Here is an 18,746-nt window from a genome sequence, read left to right as displayed (position 1 = left end):
GAAGCTAGCCCAAGTAGGAAAAGTCTGTGAGAATCTTATCTCCAATTAGCCACAAAAAACCAGAAGTGGAACTGTGGCTCAGTAGCCTTCAGCAAAAGAGCTCAGGGACATTGCTCAAGACCTGAGTTCAAGCCCTAGTACTGGCACACAAAAAAAAAAAAAAAAGAAAAAGAAAAAGAAAGGAAGCTATTAAAATGACATCAAGTAGCTAATGTAATTATTGGGAGGACTACAGGGCCCATTCTAAGTTCCCTCACCAATGCTCCAAACCACACATGAGGAAAATGTTCCTGCTGTTTCTTCCCAGGAATGGTGGTGCTTACACCTGCCCTTGGCATGGGCCATTTCTGGAGCAAGAACATAATCATTTCATAACCTCTGCTCTGGCCCTGAAGCTAGACATCTACCTCTGTTGCAGCCCTTGCCAAGAAAGTGGAATTTTCCCAGAGCCTCTGAGCTGGAGCTGTGTTGGTAACTTGAGTGCGAAGCCTGGATCACATACCTGGGTTTAGTTGCAAAGGAGGCTGGGGAGGAAATTCTTGGCACAACTTTTTTTTGGTTTGCACATGTATTGATCCTGGGGCTTAAGCTCAAGGCCTGGGCATTGTCCCTTCCTTCCTTCCTTCCTTCCTTCCTTCCTTCCTTCCTTCCTTCCTTCCTTCCTTCCTTCCTTCCTTCCTTCCTTCCTTCCTTCCTCCCTCCCTCCCTCCCTCCCTCCCTCCCTCCCTCCCTCCCTCCCTTCCTTCCTTCCTTCTTCCTCCTTCTTGATGGATCCCTTACCCATAGTTGGCTAAATCCTAGTACTGGAAGTAACAAGAAGGCAAGCAAGGCTTCTACACTGAAACAATTTGTGTTCTAGTCAGTATAACTAACCTGGAGCTCATGATGCAGAAATCTCAAGTTGTATTTTGGGTAGATGCTTTCCAGATATTATTAAAAAAATAACAGGCTGAACTTTTTGGCCCTGCCACAAGCCTCAGCTAGCATAGGGTTTTTTGAGGAGAGGAAGCTGATTCTGGAAGGGAGACAAGAGGGACAGGAAGGAGAAGAAAAAGAGCAGAACCCTTCAGGGCTGAGGCCTTTTCTGAACCTGAGTTGTTTTTTTCTTTTTGCCTCCACAGTGCTGCACCCAAAAGCTGGCTCATGGAAGGGGCTTGGTGTCCACTCCCCCCCCCTCCCCGCCCCCGCCATTGTTCTTCTTTTTTTTTTTTGCCAGTCCTGGGCCTTGGACTCAGGGCCTGAGCACTGTCCCTGGCTTCTTCCCGCTCAAGGCTAGCACTCTGCCACTTGAGCCACAGCGCCGCTTCTGGCCATTTTCTGTATATGTGGTGCTGGGGAATGGAACCTAGGGCCTCGTGTATCCGAGGCAGGCACTCTTGCCACTAGGCTATATCTCCAGCCCCCCCGCCGTTGTTCTTGAAAGAATCCTCTCATTGGGGATGGAGTCTTCAGCCCTGCATCAAGCTCCCCGGAAACCCAGAGAACATGGCAGCAAGCCACAGGGTAAACATAGCAACAGGGGAGGAGACGCTTTCTTTGAAACACTTGACTGCTACTGATTTCACCTCTCCAGGACTCACGTTTCTTTTCTTTTTGGTAGTCCTGAGGCTTGAACTCTGGGTACGGGTGCTGTTCCTAAGCTTGAGCCATAGCTCCACTCCCCCTTTTTGTGGTTTCACAGATTTTTCTGCCTGAGATGGCTTCAAACCAGCCCAGATCCTCAGATCTCAGCCTCTTGAGTAGCTGAGATTACAAGCATGAGCCACAGGCATCTGGCTCAGGCCTCAGTTTTAATATTTGTAAACTTGGCCTATACTCTTATATTTAAAGACGAAAGGTCAACATTGACAAAGCATACACACACACACACACACACACACACACACACACATACACACACACATCTCTGTCCTCATGTTGTAGGGGTTTGGTGAGGACAACTGACTTACCATGGGCCATAGAGCTTATAAGCGTCCATGGCCTTGGAACTCCGAGGCTTGGTTCAATCATGGCACCTCAAGTAGTTTATTTATCATTATTGTTATTATTAGTCAGTATTGGGTTTAAACTCAGTGCCTCGTGTGTGCTATTTTCACTCATGGCTGTTACTGTCTTACATGAGCCATACTTCCAGTATGGTATTTCCGGGCTTATTTTGTAGATAGTCTTAAGGACTTTTCTGTCTAGGCTGGCAGGAGACCATGGTCCTCTATTTCTCAGACTCCTGAGTAGCTAGGATTATAGACCCAAGCCAATGGTGCCTAGTTCAACTAGTTTAGATAACACAGCCCTGTGACCAGTCCTGTAAAGGGGCCCAGGGCTGCTCTTAATCCATTTTCCCTCCCAGCAACTAGATGACTGGTCTTGAAACTGAAGACAACACAGTAAATCACTCATTAGTTCTAGCCAGGGCCAATTTCCCTCAGGATAAAGTTAGAGGCAAGGAGATAAATGCCTCATGGATATTTTCAATTGCCAGAGGAGAAGTGAGATGAATATGAACTCATCTATCAAGGTAGAGAAGGGCTGATCTGAATACAGCATGTATCACTTTAAGGAGAGAACAGTTTATTGCTCTCTGGACAAGAGACTATGAACTGACAGCCAATCTCCCTTATGAGTTGGTGAAAGAATTACTTCGCTGACACAATATCTAGGGACATGTGCTCTTTTGGACTTTTTCTGTTTTCACTCATGGCTGACTCTGCCAATTAAGTCACACCTCTACTTCTGGCCTTTTGGTGGTTAATTAGAATCTCACAGACTTTTCTGCCTGGGCTGGCTTTGTACCAAAATCCTCTGATCTCAGTCTCTTGGTCTCTTGAGTAGCTAGAATTATAGGCACGAGTCCCCTGGGTTGGGCTCTTTTGGCCCTTTCTTCAATTGCCTGTCCCCACAATGAATGTTATGCTTCTTATACCCACACAATGACTACAAAACTCACTCCCTGACCCTCGAGAAATAGTACAGACTTATTGATTATTGCCAGGCATGGCGCTCGCTTATCCAGCCACGTGCTTCATGAAGAGACACTGACTGAGAAGTGCATAGTTGGACATACATGTGCACAAACTTAGAAAGCACAGTTCCCAAAGTGCTGCTATTCTCCAAGTCTCAGAGGTAACTTAAAAGGTGCTTTTTCCGAGTCCTGTAAATGAATTAAAAGTCCCCCAACTTTGTCTCTGTGCCCTTTGATCTGAGCTATTCTCCATTGCCTTCCTTTTGCAAGCACCTTCCTTTCAGGAGATTCAGATAACCATTGGTGTGAACACCACATTTACCTCACACAGGCAGTGTCTTGCCTTAAAGCAAACAGCTCCTAGATCAGGAGACCACCTGGTTCCTTTTCCAATAATAAAGTTAAAACAGTCTCTGCAGAATTCTTCCTGAGTCAGAGACTGAGTTCTAATGGTCAACCAGCCACATCTGTGACTTGGAACGATTTTAACTCTTTTAACCTTCCCCCTCACCATCCCAATCAAGTCTCTCCATTTAACCTGAAGCCAATGCTTGCTACCCTGAAGATGGCTGAAGATGTCCTGAAGTGTCTTCCCATGGCTGCCATGCAATAAATCTCCTCTCTCTGCCCATCACTTTTTTTTTTCCAAATAGGGTGTGTGGCTAGGCCTGAAGTTAGGACTAAGTTGGACTCCTGGACTTTGAGCATGAAGTCTAAACACCTGTTTCTCAAGCAGTAGCTGTCAGTGACTCTGGACGTTGCAGCATTCAGGAGGTGTTGTGGAAGAAGAGCCACCATCCCTAACCTCTTACGGCTCCTGTGGGACACAGGCAGGCCATGTGCTTAGTGATGTGCCTGGTGGCCCTGTGGCTGGTCACCAAGGTTTCATTTTGTAGTCCTAAGCCAGACTTCAACGTGCCCTTTAAAGCCTTGAAGCTCTTTATGGATGAAGTCCTTCAGGTATCCCTCTCCCGAATAAGGAGGTTTTATCCATGTTGTAGATTTACTCCTCCCCTCAATCAGCTTCTCTAGAGCTTCCAGAAATTCTCCAGGTGCCTTCATGGTTCCTTCCACATGATGTATAACAATGCGTAACGATTCCAGAACTGTGTTCACCAGCAGTGCCAGCAGTAAACTCCCCAGCATGGTTAGGCCCCACCTTTCCTGTTAACATGGCAACAAGACCCTGCCTTGACCCTGACCATCATGGTGCCCAGAGGAGTGCACTTGACTGTCAGCTCTTCAACCTGGGCCATTAGCAGTTCCTCCATATCTGGCATGAGCCTATCTAGAATTTGGGTTCATCTCGTCTTCAGTGAGGCAGGTGCTCCACAGCTCTGTCACTTTGTTCTTGTTCTTCAAGACCATAGCTTAGGTGACACTGGACATGACTGACTGGTGAGCTGTGACCACCACTGGTGTCCTACCTTACTATCCTGGATCTCTCTCTCTCTTTTTTTAAGGATCGAATCTTGGAGTTTTTATTAGAGCATTAGCAGTCTGCAGGCAGCCAGTTGTTACAAAGGCCTGCAGCCTGCAGATACCGTTAACACTGTTAGGGAACAGGCCAAAGAGGAAAGAAAGAACAAAAACAATACCAACAAGCCAATTCAGCTCCAATGGAGAGCTGACTTGGGATGCCATGGTAACGGGAGACAAGCCAAGAGACAGGAGACAGGACATAGGACACGAACATGGAGACATGTGGCATGGAATAATGGTGCTTCTTGTCATGGATCTCTTATACTTTCATTTCTAGGTCAGTTCCAACATGGTCTCTTATTGATCATATTCATTATGTCTTTGTATATATGAACACCATGATGAACCAAAGAACATGTGATGAAATCAAGCACCCGAGGAAGCAGTATGATCAGGAGTGAGACAAACACTAGATGTTAGAGGCTGCTGTTTTAGTAAAGCAGACTGCTCTACTGAATGCTATTTATAAGAAAGAAGAGAGTCCTTTTCTTTCTTCCTCTTTCTTTCATCTTTCCTTTCTTTTTCTTTCCCTTTTTTTCTCTCCCCTTTTCCTTCCTTTTCCTTCTTGCTTCCCTTTCTTTTTTCCTTCTTTCCTTCCTTCCTTCCTTCCTCCTTTCTCTTTTTCTTTCTTTCTTTCTTCCTCCTTTCCTCTTTTCTTTTTTCTTCCTGTCTCTCTTTTCTTTCTCTTTCTTTTTTCTTCTCTCTCTTTTGCTCATTTATTGTGTGTATGTGTGTGTGTGTGTGTGTGTGTGTGTGAGAGAGAGAGAGAGAGAGAGAGAGAGAGAGAGAGAGAGAGTCAGTCCTAGGCACTGTCTCTGAGCTTTTGCACTCAAGGCTAGTGCTCTACTACTTGAGCCACAGCTCCACTTCCATCTTTTTGGTCATTAATTGGAGACAAGAGTCTCATGGACTTTACTGTTGGGCTGGCTTTGAACCATGATCTTCAGATCTTAGCCTTCTGAGTAGCTAGGATTACAGGCAGGAGCCACAAACACCCAGCAGGTGCACATTCTAAATTGAGGGTTAGAGTGGTACAAGGCTATAATCCATCTACTCTGGAGATGAAGACTGGAAGATTACAGATCCAGTCCAGCTTAGTAAAAGTGTTAGTAACAACCTATCTTCAAAAGAAGCAGGATGCTGGTGGCTCACATCTATAATTCTAGCTACTCAACACTTGAGTCAGTTTCACTTCTGGCTTTTTGTGGTTAGTTGTGGATAAGAGTCTCATGGACTTTCCTGCCTAGGCTGGTTTCAAACCATGATCCTCCAGATCTCAGCCTTCTGAGTGACTAGGATTAAGCCACCAGCCACAGCTTTATATCCAATTTTTAAAGCTAGATTTAAAAAAAGAGCAGCAGCAACAACAAGCAGGACATGTAATACATATCTGTTGTCCCAGTTACTCAGTAGGCAGAGATAGAAGGGTCATGGTTCAAGGCTCACACCAGTAAAAATGTGGGACCATGTTTGAAAAAACAAACTGAAAGCAAAGGACTGGAAGTATGGCTCAAGTGGTAGAGTACTTGTCTAGAAAGTACCTGGACCTGAGTTCATACCTCAATACTGCATAAACAAACAAGGATCAAAAGTGCAGTCTAGCAAGCACGTAAAGCATAACAGAGTCATCGGTCACCATCACTGAGTATTGGGCAGTATACATAGCTGTATGTATTGAGCTTTTTGTACTGGTAGCACAGTAAGTGGTTTACACTAATGTGCTAAGACATCAACACAGCGATGACATCACTAGTGGTGGATGTTTTTGCTCCCTTAGCATCCATGATCCTGTCATTGAGTAAAACATGTTCACATTTATTCCAGGAGTCTTAAGGATTAAGTGGGGCATGTGTTGTTATTAACATCATTTGATGGACGTGGGAAAGTGAGGCTTAAGGAGATCTACTTACCCAAGGTTACTCAGCTAGTACAGAGTGAAATCAGACCCAGGCTAGCCAACCTCAATCAGGAGGATGGGGGGTAGGAGGGGGGTGGAGATAGTCTTCAACAAATAGAATATCTGTGTACAAAAGAAGATACTTGGACCCATATCTTATATTTATCTCCCTCCCTTCCTTTGTTCCTTTCTTCCTGTCCTGGGGCTGGACTTAGTGCCTGGGTGCTGTCCTTGAGCTCTTTTTGCTCAAAGCTGGAGCTCTACCACTTAAACCACAGCTCCGCTGTTGGCTTCTTGTTGGTTAATTGGAGATAAGAATCTCACAGATTTTCCTGCCTGGGCTGACTTTGAGCTGCAATCCTCAGACCTCAGCCTCTTGAGATTACAGGCTAGGATTACATGGAGGAACCACTGGTGCCCAGATCATACCATATGTTTCATACAAAAGATTAACTCTAAGTGGGTAAAATATAAGCACAACATACAAAAGACTAACTCTAAATGGGTAAAATGTAAGCACAAGTGTTAAAATTTTAAGCTTCTTAGAAGTAAAAGCTTCATGGCACTGGATTTTACAATGATTGCTTAGATATGACACCAAAGCATAAGCAACAAAAGAAAAAAATAAACTGAACTACATGATAGTGAAAAATTGGTGTATTAAAAGACATGTTAATAGTGAAAGAGTCAACCTATGGAATAAGAGAAAGCATTTGAAAATCACACATCTAAAAAAGGGTAGTGTCGAAGTAAAGAATGTAATTCAACAGTGACTTGAATTTGAAAAATTGAAAGAGGACAGAAGAAACTAGATTTTGAAAAGATAAAGAGAGGAAGAGAATTAGGAGCCTCTGAAGAGATGGCAAGAAGGCAAAAGACCACAGAGAAATAAAACCAGCAGAAGGAAAGCAGCAAGGAATTCCAGGCTCATCCCTCACTTCCTGGGAGAAGGGAGGCCGAAAACCCCACTATAAGAGTACATGGATAAATTATTATTATTATTAGTAGTAGTAGTAGTTAGGCATGGGGCTTGAACTCAGGGCCTGAACACTGTCCCTAAGATTTTTCTCTCAAGACTGTACTCTACCACTTTGAGCCACAGCACCACTTCTGGCTTTTTCTGTGATTCATTAGGGATAAGAGTCTTATGGACTTTCCTGCCCAGGCTGGCTTTGAACCATAATCCTTAGGTCTCAGACCCTGGAGTAGCTAGGATTACAGGCATGAGCCACCGGGGTCTCACTAAAGATAACGTTTTTGCTTCTATATTCATCTATAGCACTATACATCTGGAGCAGTAGTGGTGACTGGTCTTCATCAGGGATTGCCTTAAACAACAGGTTAGTGTTTACCAACTATGATAGCTTTTGCAGACAAGCTTTCTCACTCTGAATGAAGAAGATGTCTGTCATGGGGTTTGAATATTGAAATTAAAAATTTGACTACTGAGACAGTCTAGTAACAGGAAAATATACCACAACTGAGACATTACCCATTGTTAAATAATCTCTGAGTAATCACCAACTGTAAGGACACAGGAAATTGAAACTTCTACCTAAAATCTAGGCTCCAAATGTGTAAACACTACTGGGGGAAAAATCACAAAATGAATGAAAAAAGCCAACTCCACTCCATAATAAGTGATAGTGAAGAGGAAATAATTCAAGCAATGAATGAAAAAACAAATGAAAAGAATGACTGATAAAACTGTAGAGGAAGGGCTGGGAGAATGTGGTTCAGTGGTAGATTGCTTGCCTAGCATGTATTCTGGGTTCAATTCCTCAGCACCACATAAACAGGAAAAGCTGGAAGTGGCACTGTGGCTCAAGAGGTAGAGTGCTAGCCTTGAGCAAAAAGAAGCCAGGGACAGTGCTTAGTCTCTGAGTCCCAAGCCCTAGGACTGGCAAAAACAAAAACAAAAAGTTAAAGAGGAAAATACATGAACAGCTGGATGATTCAAAGAGGACACGAGTAACTGAGCACAAAGAGATTTCAAATAAACAGCTGAATATATAGAAGAGGAACTCAATAAAGATATAGAAAGTTCAAAAAAGAAATCAAATTGAAATCTTGGAAATGAAGAGCTTAATAGCCCAAATAAAAAACTCAATTGAACCTTGTTTAGTGGCAGTACAGTAGTCTGTGAGGTTTAACCGGGGTGCCATTATTGCTAACTGAAAGTTCTGAAGGCCTCACTAATAGAACAGAACACATTGAAAACAAGATAAGAGGGATTGAAGATAATGCAGAGGAATTAGATCAGTCAAAGATATTGAAAACAAATCAAGAAAAATATAAATGAAACTTTTAAGGCTTCTGGGACACCGTCAAAAGGCCAAACATACAAATGATGGGTACAAAAGGAAGAGAAGAGATAGAAACTAAAGGCACAGATAAGCTAGTCAATAAAATAATAGCGGAAAACATCCTCAGTGTTGAAAAAGAGAAGGTCATTCAGGTAAAGGAGGATCACAGAAAACAAAGAACTTGAATAGAGTTCTATAGAGATTGCTGGGCTAGATTTACCTCCCCCGGGGCGGGGATGCTAAGCTTACTCCCTTATCAGTGCTCCCCTTTTCACCCTCTCCCCTGGGCACCTGACCAGCAGGTGGCCAAGGTGGAGCGAGGGACACGGGCTAGCCTAAGGTTCACGTGGCCGAATGAGATCCCCTTTTCCTCCCTCCTTACCCACCAAGGAAGCCAGGCACAGAAGGATCTCGGAGACGCTTCGGAGAGCAATCTAATTTAATCGGGAGGGATTCACAGTAATATAGTAGTGATGACGAGGATTGAGCATGAGCTGGCGATAGGCTGGCGAGCTTGTCCATCCAAGAGCAGCTCCCAAGGACCTCCCTCATGGGCTAATGTCACTTCCCATAGTACTGCCCTGTGGGCAAAGCCCTCGCAAAAAGGGAGCACACGTGCTCGCTGGCGCAAGGTGGGGGATGGTCTCAAAGCTACCCCTTCTGGTTCTGGACCCAGAAGGAGATAGGTGTGGCTCACTTCCACACTGCCCCAGGGCTGGGGGAAGGGCGGCGTCTCGGGAGCGCTCTCCTCGTCCTTCCCCCCTTAAGGCCAAGATGAATCCCCAACAGAGATGATAAACAAATGCCTCCAAAACACACAAAAATACACACAATCTCACTAATCATTAGGAAAATGCAACTCTCAAAGCTAAAATGAGATATCATCACACACCTACTAGGATCATCACAGAATTATCAACAAAATCAGGGAATAAATGTTGATGACATGTAGAGAAGCTAGAACCCTTAGTTTCTGTGAATGGGAATGTAAAATGGTTTCATCATTGTGGAAAACAGTATAATGCTTCTAAGCTTAAACAAAGAATATTATTGTGTGATTCAGCAATTGCCTTCTGGGTGTGGACTTAAGGGAATTGAAAGCAGAGTCTTATACAGGTGTTTTTTTCACCCAAGTTCAAACTATCATTTATTCATGATAGCCAAAAAGGGGAGGCAACTCAAATTTCTGTTAATTGATGAATGAAGAAACAAAACTGACATATATTAGATCTAAGATGGTGGACTAGAGATAGGGCAATATCAGAGCTCTGTCTGCTCAGTCAGAAATACAAAAGCTCTAACCTGGAAATCTAGCTTGAGAATAGTCAATATCAAATTCATAAAGGCAGAATGTAGAATGGTGGTTGCTAGAAGCTGCTGGTGGAGAGGAATGGAATGCATTGGGTCATGGATTGGATTTATTGGTTAATATATAGTGAGTTTTAGTTGCAGGTGGTGGTGATGGTGGCACACTGTGAATGTACATGATTCCAAGGGAAAAGTGGTTAAGATGGTAACTTTTTTTTTTTGCCAGTCCTGGGATTGAACTCAGGCCCTGAGTACTGTCCCTGAGCTGCTTTTGCTGAAGGCCAGCACTCAACCACTTGAGCCACAGTGCCACATCTGGCTTTTTTATGTGGTACAGAGGAATTGAACCCAGGGCTTCATGCATGCTAGGTAAGCACTCTACTACTTAGCCACATTCCCAGCCCAGATGGTAACTTTTATGTTATGTGTTCTTTGCCATAGTTAAAAAAAATGAAACAAATGGCAATTAAAAAATTATAACCTGCTGGGTATGGTATGGTGGCTCTTGCCTGTAATCCTAGCTACTTGGGAGGCTGGGAGTGGGGAAATTTTAGTTCAAGCTCAGGCCAGGAAAAAGATTTTGTGACCCCTCCCACCATCTCAACCAATAAAATGTTGAATGTGGTGGTGTATGCCTGTCATCCTAGTTATGTAGGAAATACAATAAATAGGCAGGTAGAGGTCCAAGTCAGCCTGGATAAAAAAGTGAGACCCTATTTGAAAAATAACACAAGCTAAAATAACTTAGGGCATGGCTCCAAGAAGGAGAAGGCCTAGTAGTTCAGAAAATTATACTACTTGTATTATTTTTCTATTAGATAGACTTCTTTGTAATTTCAGTAGACAAAAATCCACAAGTCAATGTGGAACTTTACAGAGTCTGCGTTTTTAATCAATAACATATCTAAACCCTAGTGAGATACAGCCCTTGAGGTAGTTAAGCAATCTGTGTGCAGACTTGTGAAATAATGCCCCATTGAGGTTGGCAGGACATCCAGTACTCTCTTGGCCTCATTTTTAGTGTTTAGATTATTACTATTTTTTTAACATTACAGTCATTTATGTCTTTGCTTTTTCTACTAGTCTCTTGAGGACAGAAACTGTCTCATTCATTTCTGGCTCTTCACTATGTACTCCAGTTCATTAAATAAAACCAAAGAAGGAACAAAATGGCAGAGGGAGTCCAGAGCAGCAGACCAGTTTTATAATCTTCTCTGCTATTGTCCCTCATCAAACAGCAAGTTCACATCTCAATCTTGGGCACCACATGCGGGGCCCTGAGGTCTAATCTCTGAGTTCCTTCCAGATTTACAGTGCTTCACAAGCACAAGAAAGGAGTTGCTCAATGCAAACACAAAAACATAATGAATAAAGAGCCCATTTCAGATACCTGCAATACCCAGAGGCATTTCTTCTTGCTTTTCTTGGAAAAGGCACCTGAGACACCTCATAAAGCCTGCAGTCCTGGCTGCTGGGCTAGAAAGCTGGTAGGGCCTGTGGGTCTGGAGCTTTGCTATGCCAGAAGCAGCTGTTTGCTGGTGGCCCTACTTACTCCTTTCTGAAGCTGGAGGCCCTGACTCAACAGGCCCCAGAGAGAACAAAGCCAGCCTCTAAGCTTGCCCTTGAGAAAGCAAATTACTGTCATTACAAATTCATGAAACTCTCACTGCTGTTTCCAATTAATTTCTTGACAAATTCTGGCCCATCCTCTTGTTGTTTTTCTTAAGGACAGGGGGAGCCTGGGCGATCCAGTTGAGAGCTCTGGGGAGCTCTTGCTGAAATTAATTTGAGTGCTTTGGAGTGAGATTTACTCAGCAGCGTGGAGTGGGAGCTGTTTCTTTGCCAGGTGCCGCTGTGTCACTGCTATGGATGTTGCCACCTCTTTTCTTATCATGATGGGTAATGTCCTTAAAAGGCCTTTAGAGCCATGTGCTGCCCCATCCTGGCGTGTCCCCTCCCCCACCATGACTCTTGTGCACAGCCTAGGAGGTCCAGATGCTTCATTTGTTCATAGGCTTCACCGGCCTCTAGGCATATCCAATCACTGACTCCCCTTCCCAGCACTGTGGTCACCCAATGGCCAGCACTCACAGGGAGTCCTCAAAGAGTATGTCTCTTGTCTACCTGTGGAAGCAAGTCCCAGATTCCTGCATGTTAATACACATTAGTTATGGCCATAAGCAGGGCTGGAATCTTGCTGCTGGGCTCAAAGGTCTCTGATGTTTATTCTCTCCTCCTCATGCATAGGCTGGATCATGATAAGGAAGCGTGGGGTGAGGGAAAATGCTCAATTGGCCCATTGCCTTGCTTCCCCAAGACTGCCTCATTCTGCAGAGGAAACTAAGAATCTCTTCCTAGTACCACATCCATCATCTGCTGGCTGCTTGCACCTTTACTTTGAAAACAAAACGACCATTAAATCTGTGGGTCTTCCTTTTGTTCTAAACATGCACCATTTAGGCAATTTAAGGATGAAACAGAGAAAAATAATTTGTCTAAGGGCACAAGTTAATAAGGACAGAAGAATGAGGGTCTGAGCTCAGTTCCAAATGAATCAAATCCTAATGTCCTTTTTTATTTCCTTTTCACATTTCCCTTTTCTTCCCTTTTATAATTACTTTAAAGTAACATTTAATTGGTTTTCTATTACAAAAGGACTATGTGCTCAGTCAGAAAACTGAGAAGATGTAGAATTGTATGGAGACAGAACAAAACAACCCAAGGTCATTAGCATGAACATGTTCTTCTTTCTTTCCAATCTCTTTGTGACTGACCCACACATGCATGCATGCACATGCATACATAGTGGCATATTAAATGCTTTCAAAATCAATAAATGATCTTCAATTCCATCCTTGTCAGCCTCCATGGCAGGTTCGGTCCAACTTCACTGCTCTTCCTGAGTCCACAAGTCCAATCATACAAAGGACAGTCCTATTGCAGGTAGTGGTGGTGGTGGTGGTGGTGGTGTGTGTGTAAGAGAGAGAGACAGAGACAGAGACAGAGACACAGAGAAAGTGATATAACTAGAGTGCTCTTCCCCAAAGTATATTCCATAGCCAGTGTGACCTTCTTGAACTCCACAGTTGAATTAGAACTAGTGGAGGGGTGCACCTCTCTGTTAGAAGGCTGCCACTTCAGTGCTACTTCAGCTCTTTTTTTTTTTTTTTGGCCAGTCCTGGGGCTTGGACTCAGGGCCTGAGCACTGTCCCTGGCTTCTTCCCGCTCAAGGCTAGCACTCTGCCACTTGAGCCACAGCGCCCCCTCTGGCCATTTTCTGTATATGTGGTGCTGGGGAATTGAACCCAGGGCCTCATGTAGAGGAGGCAAGCTCTCTTGCCACTAGGCCATATCCCCAGCCCCTACTTCAGCTCTTTTTGAAAGGAATCAGGCAATATCTTCTGGGAAGTCATTCTTCAAGTAAACTTCCATGGGCTTGATGGAACCATTGACAGAAACTTGAAGGTATTATACTTTATTTTGCTCAGAGCTAAAAAAAAGAGTTACTTTGAGAGGATAAACACTACCTGAGGAAAAAACTAAGAGTGCTTAATTGTTTGTGGGAACTCCTCTGAGCCTAACGGATTCACATTGGCTCTTGTGTCTATGTTACAGGGCCTGTGCCCAAGACAACCAGGGTCAGATGATCTTTCTAGAATGGACCAGTATCTCAGAAGGTGGAGAGATTAGGCAGTCTTTTCATGGGTTAGCTTTTCTTAAACAAAAGGCTTAAAAAACCCAGTGTATACGTGTGTGTGTGTGTGTGTGTGTGTGTGTTTGTGTGTGTGTATATGTGTGTTTATTTCTTTTGAGACAGGGTGGGTTTTGTGGGGGAGGGTGCTTTTTTTTTCATCTGGGGGCTTGAACTCAGGGCCTAGACACTGTCCTTGAGCTTTTTATCCCCCCAAGGCTAGCATTCTACCACTTTGAGCCACAATGCTACTTCTGGTTTTCTGGTGGTTACTTGGAGATAAGAGTCTCATGGACTTTCCTGCCTGGGATTGGCTTTGAGCCATGATCCTCAGATCTCAACCTGAATAGGTAGGATTATAGGAGCTATTGGCACCTGACAAGACAGGGTCTTATTATGTAGCTCAAGCTGGCCTGGAACTTGTGATCCTCCTGCCTCAACTTTCTGAATGCTGGGATTTCAGGCATTTAACCCTAAGCCTGGTAAAAAGCAGTTTATCTGCGACCTATTAGGAATGGAAAGGGTTGAAGAGTCACAACTCCATTCCCAACATCACTCATCCACAGTTCCCAAAGGAAGAACTGGGCTTCCAATGATAGATTTTAATTCAGAGGGCAAATGAATGGCTAGAGTTAATTTCTGTGAGTAGAGGTACTAACATACCTGGGGACTCGTACCAGGACCTGAAATTCCTTTGATCTTGGGGCCTTTGGTTGTTATCTTACTAATATTCTTCAGCATAAATTGATTCTTTCTTTGAAATTTCCCTTAGAAAATACATGCATATGTGTCAACACTGCCCCATTCTGCAGTTCTGGGAGACCTCAGTAGTAGACATTGGCATCATTCCCACTGAACCAAAGGGTGGCCTCAGACTCAAACTCCACTCAGCTATTGTTAATTCACCACCTTAGCTTCGTTTCCTCTGAAGAATGAGGGTGAGAGGTTCTGGGAGGGATGGAGCAGATGGAGGAAGCCAAGTTAAAGAGAGTCAAAGATTCTTTTCCTGGTCCTGCCATTTTCTTATTTAAGATGAGATTTATCTGTCTCATTCCTCCCCAGAACTCTCCCCACCTCCAGGAAGGGCAGCTTGAAGCAGGGGCTAGGTGCCTTCTCCCTGGCAGCCAGTGAGGGCAAAGCCTGGTCACTGGCCCCATGCAGGTAGCCACACAGTGTGGAGGGGACTCACTGACCTCACTGCTTAAGAAAAAGCATGTCCAAGCCAGGTGCTAGTGGCTCCCATCTATAATCCTAACTACTCAGAAGGCTGAGATCTGAGGATCATAGTTTAAAGATAGCTCAGGCAGGATAGGCCAAGACACTTATCTCCAATGAACCACCTAAAAAACTGAAAGTGGAGCTGTGGTTCAAGCTGTTTTCTTTCTTTTTTTTTTTGGGTTGGTCATGGAGCTTGGACTCAGGGCCTGGGCACTGTTCCTGAGCTTTTTTACTAAAGGCTAGTGCTCTATCACTTTGAGTCACAGCTCCACTTTCAATTTTCTAGTGATTAATTGGAGGTAAGTCTCAGGGGCTTTCCTGCCAGACCTGGCTTCAAATGCGATCCTCAGATCCCAGCCTGCTGAGTAGTTAGGATTACAGGAGTGAGCCACCAGCTTCCAGGTTTTGGTTGGCTTTTATGCTCAAGGCTGGCATTCTACCACTTTAGCCACACACTTCCACTTCCAGATTTTTGCTGATTAGTTGGAGATAAGAGTCTCATGCACACTCTTGCCTGGGCTGGCTTTGAATTGGGATCCTCAGATTTCAGCCTCTTGAGTGAGCCACCTGTGTCCAGCCAAGAGTTGTTTTACTTTAGTTGCTTTTATTTATTTTAATGAAACATTTTAAAGGCATAGAAGAGAATATAAGTCTGGGCTAGAGAATAATCTTTTGAAGAATCACCCATGTACTGTCTTTGCTGCTTAAAAATTTTAAGCTTATTCTGTAGTGAGAGGAAGAGAGTGATGTAGCCCCTGAAGCAGCCCAAAGGCTCAGGAGCTTTCTAAGAGCACATAGCTAACTAATGGTGGTAGAAAATTGTCCAGCACAGATTTATCACCCATTATAAAGCTTCAGTTCTCAGCATTCCCATAGCACCTTTTGCTTATTGCTATACTCAATCAACACTAGGAGGAAGGGGTTCAGGGTGAGACTCAGCTCTTGGTCCCAAGAGGAGGGTGGGGAGGCTGCTGTTTGTTCAGATACTCCATCTGTGTTATGTTCAGGCCATCTTGGGTTTTCTCCCCTAAGTGTTTATAGAGCTCAGCCTGGGCAAAGGATGATCAAGCTCAGTAGTTCTATGGCTCTTTTTTCAGGGTTTGGCAAATTATTTTGCTTCCTTATATTAACTCTGGATCCATGATGCCTAGTAAACCTTTTGGGTTTGTGGTAGCAGAGCATAGAAAGGCTGTGTCAGGCCTTGGCACATCTATCAGCTTTTCCAGATGAACAGATCATCATAGGAGTTGGAGAGCCAGCTGTGTGTTGTGTGGTAGATAAGGGGCTAGGTTACCCTTTTGAGGTTTAGCACGTTGGGTGAGTCATGGCCTCACCAGGGACCTGGGCTAGTGACTTTGCTTAATGATTTGGAACCTTGTTTTTATTAGCAAGTACAAACGTCAAACACATTTGGCCTGGTAATTATTATAACACCCATCTGGGTGCTGCATACTGTGTATCTTCCAGTAGTCTGCATCAAAAGCCCACTTCACTGTGCTGTGCTTTTTGCAAAATGCTTTAGGGATCCCACTGCCTAGAGGTTTAAAGTCCAAATCTGGGCATTGGGACCTCCCATAGGTTCCTGTCTGCTTAGGTTTTCATCCTTGTCTCATCACTCCTAGCATTCTACTTTTCCCCTAAACATTGAACTGGGTTCATTCTTGCACATCCTCCCCCGCCCCTGCCCCCCAAGGCCTCTCCAAGTCAGTCCTTGCTCATTCTCAGCACACCTTCCAGCCTACCTAACCTTTCCCCACCTCCTCACAATGATCTGTGGTGGCACAAATGTTGTGCTCTGTTCAGGGGGTCATCCTGGAGCCCAGAGACTAAATCTTACCCTACTCTCTAGCCTCTAGTCCTGAGTGAAGCCTCTCATATGGTAGCCCCAAGAGAATGCCCTTCAAATAGTCTTAAAGTCTTGTCCTACTTCTCCTTGATCCTCTCCTCCATGCTGTCTTTAGTCTTCTGTTAGCCAATGCCACAGTCCCTAGGGGCACACTCATTGGCTCCACCAACAAGGCATACCAAGTGCCAGCCTAGGTGAAGTCAGGAACAAGTTCTTTGTGCTTTGATGGGAAGTACATGGGCAATAGTGACAACAATCTCTACAGGCTTTGGAGAGACATTGAAGGGAAAATACAGCCCCAGAAGTGGAACCCACTAACTATATCTGGTGACTCCTTCCTGGTCTTCTTTACTGGTTCTCCATCTTCTGCCTTTCCAAGCCTTCCCACAAGCTCTCTCTGCCTTGTTACACATTCTCCAGAAATTTCAGCCACACCCATGGCCTCCACTTTCACCAGGGACTCCTGAGTATTCAGTTACAGCCTTCTTCTGAGGGCCAGAGAAGCTGGTTTGGCTAGGGCCTCATAGGTAGAAGTGAGACAGTTACACTTGACCCTCTCTAAAGGTTTTAGGCTACGTGTTAAACACTATTAAGTGCTGCTAGTGTCATAAAAGTAATGTCATAATAAGTCTTTATTTAAGCAACTCAATGTTTATTTTCTTCAAATAAGCTAAGTTGTTGGGAACAGGATGCTCATTCACTTGATTGACAGCTGTCAAACCCTCCCCTCACACTTAGCTGCCTGGGGAGGTGGGCTGTCAACTGAGCAGTACTTTCTTTGGGAATTTCCTGGCAATTGTCATCATAGTGACCTGGCTGCTTTGAACACTTAATGGGTGCTCTGAGGAAGCTCCACTCCCATTGAAGTAATTACTGTCTGCTCTGGAAGCTGATTTCTGCTCTATGAGGCCTTGCTTCAGTTATAGCTGCTCTAGACAACATGCACCAGCTCTTGGAGATTTTGCTTTGTCTACGTCCCAACTTTGGTGACCTTCAAAGGATCTTACCTGCAGCGCCTCCAGACACCCCTCCTGGATTGGTGGACTGTGATTGGTGGACTGGAGGCTGTGTATAGGTGAAGCTTGTGGTTGGTGGAACTAGAATCTGTTTACAAACATATCCTATGCCTTTTCTGGCTATGTAAGTAGCCCCCTTCCCAATCTCCTTTGGTCAGTCACAAGGCTTTCTTCTTGTGTACCATCTCCCTTTGTGTTGCACCATGGAGCTCCAAAAGTCTGGACTGAATAGTCCCCCCCACCCCCCGCCCAATCCTGGGACTTGAATTCAGGGATTTTGCATTGTCCCTGAACCTTTCACTCAAGGCTGGACTCTACCACTTGAGCCATCTCCACTGCCAGGTTTTTTTTAATGCTTAATTTGAGACAAAAGTCTCATGAACTTTCCTTCCTGAGCTGGTTTTGAACCTTGGTCCTCAGCCACTTGTAGTTGGCTCTGAATAGTCTTTTACTATCTACTTGTAGTCCTCATTATGGGTAGAGTAGCTGAATTGGTTTTAGGAAGAACAGGCAAAATTCCAGGCCCAGACAGCTGGAAGGCAACTGAAGAATAACTCCTGAGGCTTTAAGACTCCAGAATGCCTGGGATGGGCTGTGTAAGTCCTTTGCTCACTCAGCAGCCCCAATCAGTCTCTGCAGAGAATACAGACAGTCAAAGTGCTGAGAAGGTGAGTGTAGATAAGGCAGGAGACTTTGTGATTGTCTCTGGAAGTTACAGAGAGCTACTCAATTAGGGTTAAGAGCTGCAGTATTAGCTTCTGGGTGCTGGCTACTAACACCAATCAACCAGCTTCTGAGTGGAACATCTAGTGCCATAAGTCTCTGACCTTAAAAGCTGAGAGCCACAGTCCCTAGTTCTCAAGGCCCAGAGCCATAAGTCTTTGGCTTTGAATGTCTCTGATTCTAGATTTGGAGCTATGATCCTCTGGGTTTGGGAGGCCAGTGACAAGCCTCTGGAATTCAAAAGGCTGCTAACAAACACTAAGAGAAGTTGCTCCTTGCCTATTCACAGTTTCCATCCAA

General features: G+C 44.4%; 1 protein-coding gene across 1 annotated transcript in view; it reads left to right on the top strand.

Annotated features, from left to right (window-relative positions):
- Nucleotides 1-166: 166 nt before the first annotated feature.
- The window catches only part of Prok1 (prokineticin 1), a 45,469-nt gene continuing 26,889 nt past the window's right edge, over nt 167-18,746 (top strand). Inside the window, exon 1 of the mRNA XM_048351777.1 lies at nt 167-471. The gene's annotated coding sequence lies outside the window, so the exon portion shown is untranslated. The remainder of the gene's footprint in view (nt 472-18,746) is intronic.

Source organism: Perognathus longimembris, chromosome 7, assembly GCF_023159225.1.
Source record: "Perognathus longimembris pacificus isolate PPM17 chromosome 7, ASM2315922v1, whole genome shotgun sequence".
NCBI lineage: Eukaryota > Metazoa > Chordata > Mammalia > Rodentia > Heteromyidae > Perognathus > Perognathus longimembris.
This window is presented reverse-complemented; position numbering and strand designations above follow the sequence as displayed.